This window comes from Cervus elaphus, chromosome 30 (assembly GCF_910594005.1).
Source record: "Cervus elaphus chromosome 30, mCerEla1.1, whole genome shotgun sequence".
Lineage (NCBI taxonomy): Eukaryota > Metazoa > Chordata > Mammalia > Artiodactyla > Cervidae > Cervus > Cervus elaphus.
Window position 1 is genome coordinate 52,064,204 of NC_057844.1, and position 7,599 is coordinate 52,071,802.

The 7,599-nt window shown below is 38.9% G+C and overlaps 1 non-coding gene across 1 annotated transcript; it reads right to left on the reverse strand.

Moving 5' to 3' along the window:
* Positions 1–7,015: 7,015 nt before the first annotated feature.
* Positions 7,016–7,206, reverse strand: LOC122687160. The gene has a single exon (XR_006339059.1). It is a non-coding gene; the product is annotated as a U2 spliceosomal RNA (small nuclear RNA).
* Positions 7,207–7,599: the final 393 nt, after the last annotated feature.

The following is a 7,599-nucleotide window of genomic DNA, read 5'->3' on the forward strand; positions in this document are numbered from 1 at the left end:
GCGCCAGCGGAAACTGAGACTGGGTCCGCGGAAGGGAGTGGGCGCGCCACACCTGGGTAGAGTGCGCCCACCAAGCCCCTGGCTGCCTGGACCGCTCTGACGGGGAGGGCACAGAGAGCAGGCGCAGCTTTTCCTTCCGCGCTTTTGTGGAACACCCGAGGGCTGGAGCCTCGCGCAGCGCGGGGCGCGCTCCATATAGAACAGCCGGGAGCCTGAGCAGCGCAGACGGAGAAAGCGGCGTCTGCCCCTCCCGGCAGCGCCAGCCCGCCCCCGCAGGGCCAGCCCCTCCCCGCAGCGTCAGCCCTGCCCCGCAGCGCCAGCCCATCCCCGCAGCGTCAGCCCCTCCCAGCAGCGCAACGGAACTAGCTACCTGAATAAGAGTCCACCTCCGCCCGCCTGTGTCAGGGCGGAAATGAGGCTCTGAAGAGACCGGCAAACAGAAGCCAAATAAACAAAGGGAACCGCTTCAGAAGGGACTGGTGCAACAGATTAAAATCCCTCTAGGAAACGCTGACTACACCGGAGGGGCCTGTAGATATCGAGAAGCGTAAGCTGGACCGAGGAGCTATCTGAAACTGAGCCGAACCCACACTGACCACAACAGCTCCAGAGAAACTCCTAGATATAATTTTACTTTTTTCTCTCTCTTTTTTTTTTTTTAATTTTTTTAATTTTTTTCTTTTTTTTCTTTTTTCTTTCTTCTCTTTTATTTTCCTTTAAAATCCCCTATTACTCCCCCATTACTCCTTAACTTTCATTTCCACAGACTTTTACGATTTTTTAATTAGGGGGGAAAAAAAATTTTTTTTTTCTTTCTTTTCTTTTTCTTTCTTTTTTTTTTTCTTTTTTTTCTTTCCTTTTTCTCTTCTATTTTCTATTTTTCTTTTTCTCTTATTTCTTTTAAAGTCCTCTAGTACTCCTCTACTACTCCTTAATTTTCATTTTCAATACACTATAACCTTACCAAAAAAAAAAAAAAAAGAAGAGAAGCCCTATTTTTAAACCGAAGATTATTCTCTCCCAATCTTGACTCTCTGTTTTCTACCTCAGAACACCTCTATTTCCTCCTTGCCCCTTCTCTTCCCAATCCAATTCTGTGAATCCTTGTAGGTGACTGGGCTACGGAGAACACTCTGGGAACAGACAGCTGCGTAGATCTGTCTCTCTCCTCTTGAGTCCCCCTTTTTCTCCTCCTGTTCATCTCTATCTCCCTCCTCCCTCTCCTCTTCTTCATGTAACTCTGTGAACCTCTCTGGGTGTCCCTAACGGGGGAGAATCTTTTAGCCATTAACCTAGAATTTTTCTTATCAGGGCTGTATAGTTGGAGAAGTCCTGAGACTACAGGAAGAATAAAACTGAAATCCAGAGGCAGGAGACTTAAGCCCAAAACCTGAGAACACCAGAAAACTCCTGACTACATGGAACTTTAAGTAATAAGTGACCGTCCAAAAGCCTCCATACCTACACTGAAACCAACCACCACCCAAGAGCCAATAAGTTTTAGAGCAAGACATACCACGCAAATTCTCCAGCAACACAGGAACATAGCCCTGAACATCAACATACAGGCTGCCCAAGGACACACCTAACACATAGACCCATCTCAAAACTCATTACTGGGCACTCCATTGCTCTCCAAAGAGAAGAAGTCAAGTTCCACGCACCAGAACACTGACGCAAGCTCCCCTAACCAGGAAATCTTGACAAGCCAATTGTCTAACCCCACCCACTGGGTTAATCCTCCACAATAAAAAGGAACCACAGACCTCCAGAATACAGAAAGCCCACTCCAGATACAGCAATCTAAACAAGATGAAAAGGCAAAGAAATACCCAACAGGTAAAGGAACATGAAAAATGCCCACCAAGTCAAACAAAAGAGGAGGAGATAGGGAATCTACCTGAAAAAGAATTTAGAATAATGATAATAAAAATGATCCAAAATCTTGAAAACAAAATGGAGTTACAGATAAATAGCCTGGAAACAAAGATTGAAAAGATACAAGAACTGTTTAATAAAGACCTAGAAGAAATAAAAAAGAGTCAATTAAAAATGAATAATGCAATGAACGAGATCAAAAACACTTTGGAGGGAACCAAGAGTAGAATAACGGAGGCAGAAGATAGGATAAGTGAGGTAGAAGATAAAATGGTGGAAATAAATGAAGCAGAAAGGAAAAAAGAAAAAAGGATCAAAAGAAATGAGGACAACCTCAGGGACCTCTGGGACACTGTGAAATGCCCCAACATTCGAATCATAGGAGTTCCAGAAGAAGAAGACAAAAAGAAAGGCCATGAGAAAATACTCGAGGAGATAATAGCTGAAAACTTCCCTAAAATGGGGAAGGAAATAGCCACCCAAATCCAAGAAACCCAGAGAGTCCCAAACAGGATAAACCCAAGGCGAAACACCCCAAGACACATATTAATCAAATTAACAAAGATCAAACACAAAGAACAAATATTAAAAGCAGCAAGGGAGAAACAACAAATAACACACAAAGGGATTTCCATAAGGATAACAGCTGATCTATCAATAGAAACCCTCCAGGCCAGAAGGGAATGGCAGGACGTACTGAAAGTAATGAAAGAGAATAACCTACAACCTAGATTACTGTATCCAGCAAGGATCTCATTAAGATATGAAGGAGAATTCAAAAGCTTTACAGATAAGCAAAAGCTGAGAGAATTCAGCACCACCAAACCAGCTCTTCAACAAATGCTAAAGGATCTTCTCTAGACAGGAAATACAGAAAGGTTGTATAAACGTGAACCCAAAACAACAAAGTAAATGGCAACGGGACCACACCTATTAATAATTACCCTAAATGTAAATGGGTTGAATGCCCCAACCAAAAGACAAAGATTGGCTGAATGGATACAAAAACAAGACCCCTATATATGCTGTCTACAAGAGACCCACCTCAAAACAAGAGACACATACAGACTAAAAGTGAAGGGCTGGAAAAAAATATTTCATGCAAACGGAGACCAAAAGAAAGCAGGAGTCGCAATACTCATATCAGATAAAATAGACTTTCAAATAAAGGATGTGAAAAGAGACAAAGAAGGACACTACATAATGATCAAAGGATCAATCAAAGAAGAAGATATAACAATTATAAATATATATGCACCCAACATAGGAGCACCGCAATATGTACGGCAAACGCTAACGAGTATGAAAGAGGAAATTAATAGTAACACAATAATAGTGGGAGACTTTAATACCCCACTCACAACTATGGATAGATCAACTAAACAGAAAATTAACAAGGAAACACAAACCTTAAATGACACAATGGACCAGCTAGACCTAATTGATATCTATAGGACATTTCACCCCAAAACAATCAACTTCACCTTTTTCTCAAGTGCACACGGAACATTCTCCAGAATAGATCACATCCTGGGCCATAAATCTGGTCTTGGAAAATTCAAAAAAACTGAAATCATTCCAGTCATCTTTTCTGACCACAGTGCAGTAAGATTAGATCTCAATTACAGGAAAAAAATTGTTAAAACTTCAAACATATGGAGGCTAAATAACACGCTTCTGAATAACCAACAAATCATAGAAGAAATCAAAAAAGAAATCAAAATATGTATAGAAATGAATGAAAATGAACACACAACAACCCAAAACCTATGGGACACTGTAAAAGCAGTGCTAAGGGGAAGGTTCATAGCATTACGGGCTTACATCAAGAAACAAGAAAAAAACCAAATAAATAACCTAACTCTACACCTAAAGCAATTAGAGAAGGAAGAAATGAAGAACCCCAGAGTTAGCAGAAGGAAAGAAATCTTAAAAATCAGGGCAGAAATAAATGCAAAAGAAACTAAAGAGACCATAGCAAAAATCAACAAAGCTAAAAGCTGGTTTTTTGAAAAAATAAACAAAATTGACAAACCATTAGCAAGACTCATTAAGAAACAAAGAGAGAAAAACCAAATTAACAAAATTAGAAATGAAAATGGAGAGATCACAACAGACAACACTGAAATACAAAGGATCATAAGAGACTACTACCAGCAGCCCTATGCCAATAAAATGGACAACTTGGATGAAATGGACAAATTCTTAGAAAAGTATAACTTTCCAAAACTGAACCAGGAAGAAATAGAAGATCTTAACAGACCCATCACAAGCAAGGAAATCAAAACTGTAATCAAAAATCTTCCAGCAAACAAAAGCCCAGGACCAGATGGCTTCACAGCTGAATTCTACCAAAAATTTAGAGACGAGCTAACACCTATCTTACTCAAACTCTTCCAGAAAATTGCAGATGAAGGTAAGCTTCCAAACTCATTCTATGAGGCCACCATCACCCTAATTCGAAAACCAGACAAAGATGCCACAAAAAAAGAAAACTACAGGCCAATATCACTGATGAACATAGATGCAAAAATCCTTAACAAAATTCTAGCAAACAGAATCCAACAACATATTAAAAAAATCATACACCATGACCAAGTGGGCTTTATCCCAGGAATGCAAGGATTCTTTAATATCCGCAAATCGATCAATGTAATACACCACATTAACAAATTGAAAGATAAAAATCATATGATTATCTCAATAGATGCAGAGAAAGCCTTTGACAAAATTCAACACTCATTTATGATTAAAACTCTCCAAAAAGCAGGAATAGAAGGAACATACCTCAACATAATAAAAGCTATATATGACAAACCCACAGCAAGCATCACCCTCAATGGTGAAAAATTGAAGGCATTTCCCCTGAAATCAGGAACAAGACAAGGGTGCCCACTCTCACCACTACTATTCAACATAGTGTTGGAAGTTCTGGCCACAGCAATCAGAGCAGAAAAAGAAGTAAAAGGAATCCAGATAGGAAAAGAAGAAGTAAAACTCTCACTGTTTGCAGATGACATGATCCTCTATATAGAAAACCCTAAAGACTCTACCAGAAAATTACTAGAGCTAATCAATGAATATAGTAAAGTTGCAGGATATAAAATTAACACACAGAAATCCCTTGCATTCCTATATACTAACAATGAAAAAACAGAAAGAGAAATTAAGGAAACAATACCATTCACCATTGCAACAAAAAGAATAAAATACTTAGGAGTATATCTACCTAAAGAAACAAAGGACCTATACATAGAAAACTATAAAACACTGATGAAAGAAATCAAAGAGGACACAAACAGATGGAGAAACATACCGTGTTCCTGGATTGGAAGAATCAATATTGTCAAAATGGCTATTCTACCCAAAGCAATCTATAGATTCAATGCAATCACTATCAAGCTACCAACGGTATTTTTCACAGAACTAGACCAAAGAATTTCACAATTTGTATGGAAATACAAAAAACCTCGAATAGCCAAAATAATCTTGAGAAAGAAGAATGGAACAGGAGGAATCAACCTGCCTGACTTCAGACTCTACTACAAAGCCACAGTCATCAAGACAGTATGGTACTGGCACAAAGACAGAAATATAGATCAATGGAACAGAATAGAAAGCCCAGAGATAAATCCACGAACCTATGGACACCTTATCTTTGACAAAGGAGGCAAGGATATACAATGGAAAAAAGACAACCTCTTTAACAAGTGGTGCTGGGAAAACTGGTCAACCACTTGTAAAAGAATGAAACTAGAACACTTTCTAACACCATACACAAAAATAAACTCAAAATGGATTAAAGATCTAAATGTAAGTCCAGAAACTATAAAACTCCTAGAGGAGAACATAGGCAAAACACTCTCCGACATAAATCACAGCAAGATCCTCTATGACCCACCTCCCAGAATATTGGAAATAAAAGCAAAACTAAACAAATGGGACCTAATGAAACTTAAAAGCTTTTGCACTACAAAGGAAACTCTAAGCAAGGTGAAAAGACAGCCCTCAGATTGGGAGAAAATAATAGCAAATGAAGAAACAGACAAAGGATTAATCTCAAAAATATACAAGCAACTCCTGCAGCTCAATTCCAGAAAAATAAATGACCCAATCAAAAAATGGGCCAAAGAACTAAACAGATTTTTCTCCAAAGAAGACATACAGATGGCTAACAAACACATGAAAAGGTGCTCAACATCACTCATTATTAGAGAAATGCAAATCAAAACCACAATGAGGTACCATTACACGCCAGTCAGGATGGCTGCTATCCAAAAGTCTACAAGCAATAAATGCTGGAGAGGGTGTGGAGAAAAGGGAACCCTCTTACACTGTTGGTGGGAATGCAAACTAGTACAGCCGCTATGGAAAACAGTGTGGAGATTTCTTAAAAAACTGGAAATAGAACTGCCATATGACCCAGCAATCCCACTTCTGGGCATACACACTGAGGAAACCAGATCTGAAAGAGACACGTGCACCCCAATGTTCATCGCAGCACTGTTTATAATAGCCAGGACATGGAAGCAACCTAGATGCCCATCAGCAGATGAATGGATAAGGAAGCTGTGGTACATATACACCATGGAATATTACTCAGCCATTAAAAAGAATTCATTTGAACCAGTCCTAATGAGATGGATGAAGCTGGAGCCCATTATACAGAGTGAAGTAAGCCAGAAAGATAAAGAACATTACAGCATACTAACACATATATATGGAATTTAGAAAGGTGATAACGATAACCCTATATGCAAAACAGAAAAAGAGACACAGAAATACAGAACAGACTTTTGAACTTTGTGGGAGAATGTGAGGGTGGGATATTTCAAAAGAACAGCATGTATACTATCTATGGTGAAACAGATCACCAGCCCAGGTGGGATGCATGAGACAAGTGCTCCGGCCTGGTGCACTGGGAAGACCCAGAGGAATCGGGTGGAGAGGGAGGTGGGAGGGGGGATCGGGATTGGGAATACATGTAAATCCATGGCTGATTCATATCAATGTATGACAAAACCCACTGGAAAAAAATTAAATAATAAAAAAAAAAAAAAAAAGAAAGTGATATTTTCCAACACACCTCACCTTGAATTTCTTGAATAAAGTTGATTATTTTTTTTTTTTTTTCGAGGGGGGGTGCACCGTTCCTGGAAGTACTGCAATACCAGGTCGATGCGTGGAGTGGACGGAGCAAGCTCCTATTCCAACTCCCAGCTCCAAAAATCCATTTAATATATTGTCCTCGGATAGAGGACGTATCAGATATTAAACTGATAAGAACAGATACTACACTTGATCTTAGCCAAAAGGCTGAGAAGCGATTAAAGTTGATTATTAATAAATTTAAAAAAAAATAAAAATAAAAAAATAAATAAAAAATCTAGCCAGAATGCTTACAGAGCTTACGACCCAAGAAATGCATTTATATGCCTCTACCACTATTCCATTTTTAAAGATTAATTTGTACATTTAACAAACTAACATATGTGCCCTGGTTTATTGTAAGAAGGTTTATAATGAATACTAGCTGCTTCCTGCCCCTCCCCCATCCTTTGTTCCTGTGAATTCTGCATCCTTAAATAATATCTTTCTTTTTTCCTAGCCTTTCAGACTTTTCCTTTCACATTTCTGAAAACATAATTTACTGCTATTTCTCCATTTTTCAATTAGGTGTTATCTACATTTTTCCTGTTTTTTTTTTTCCCACTTCTTAAA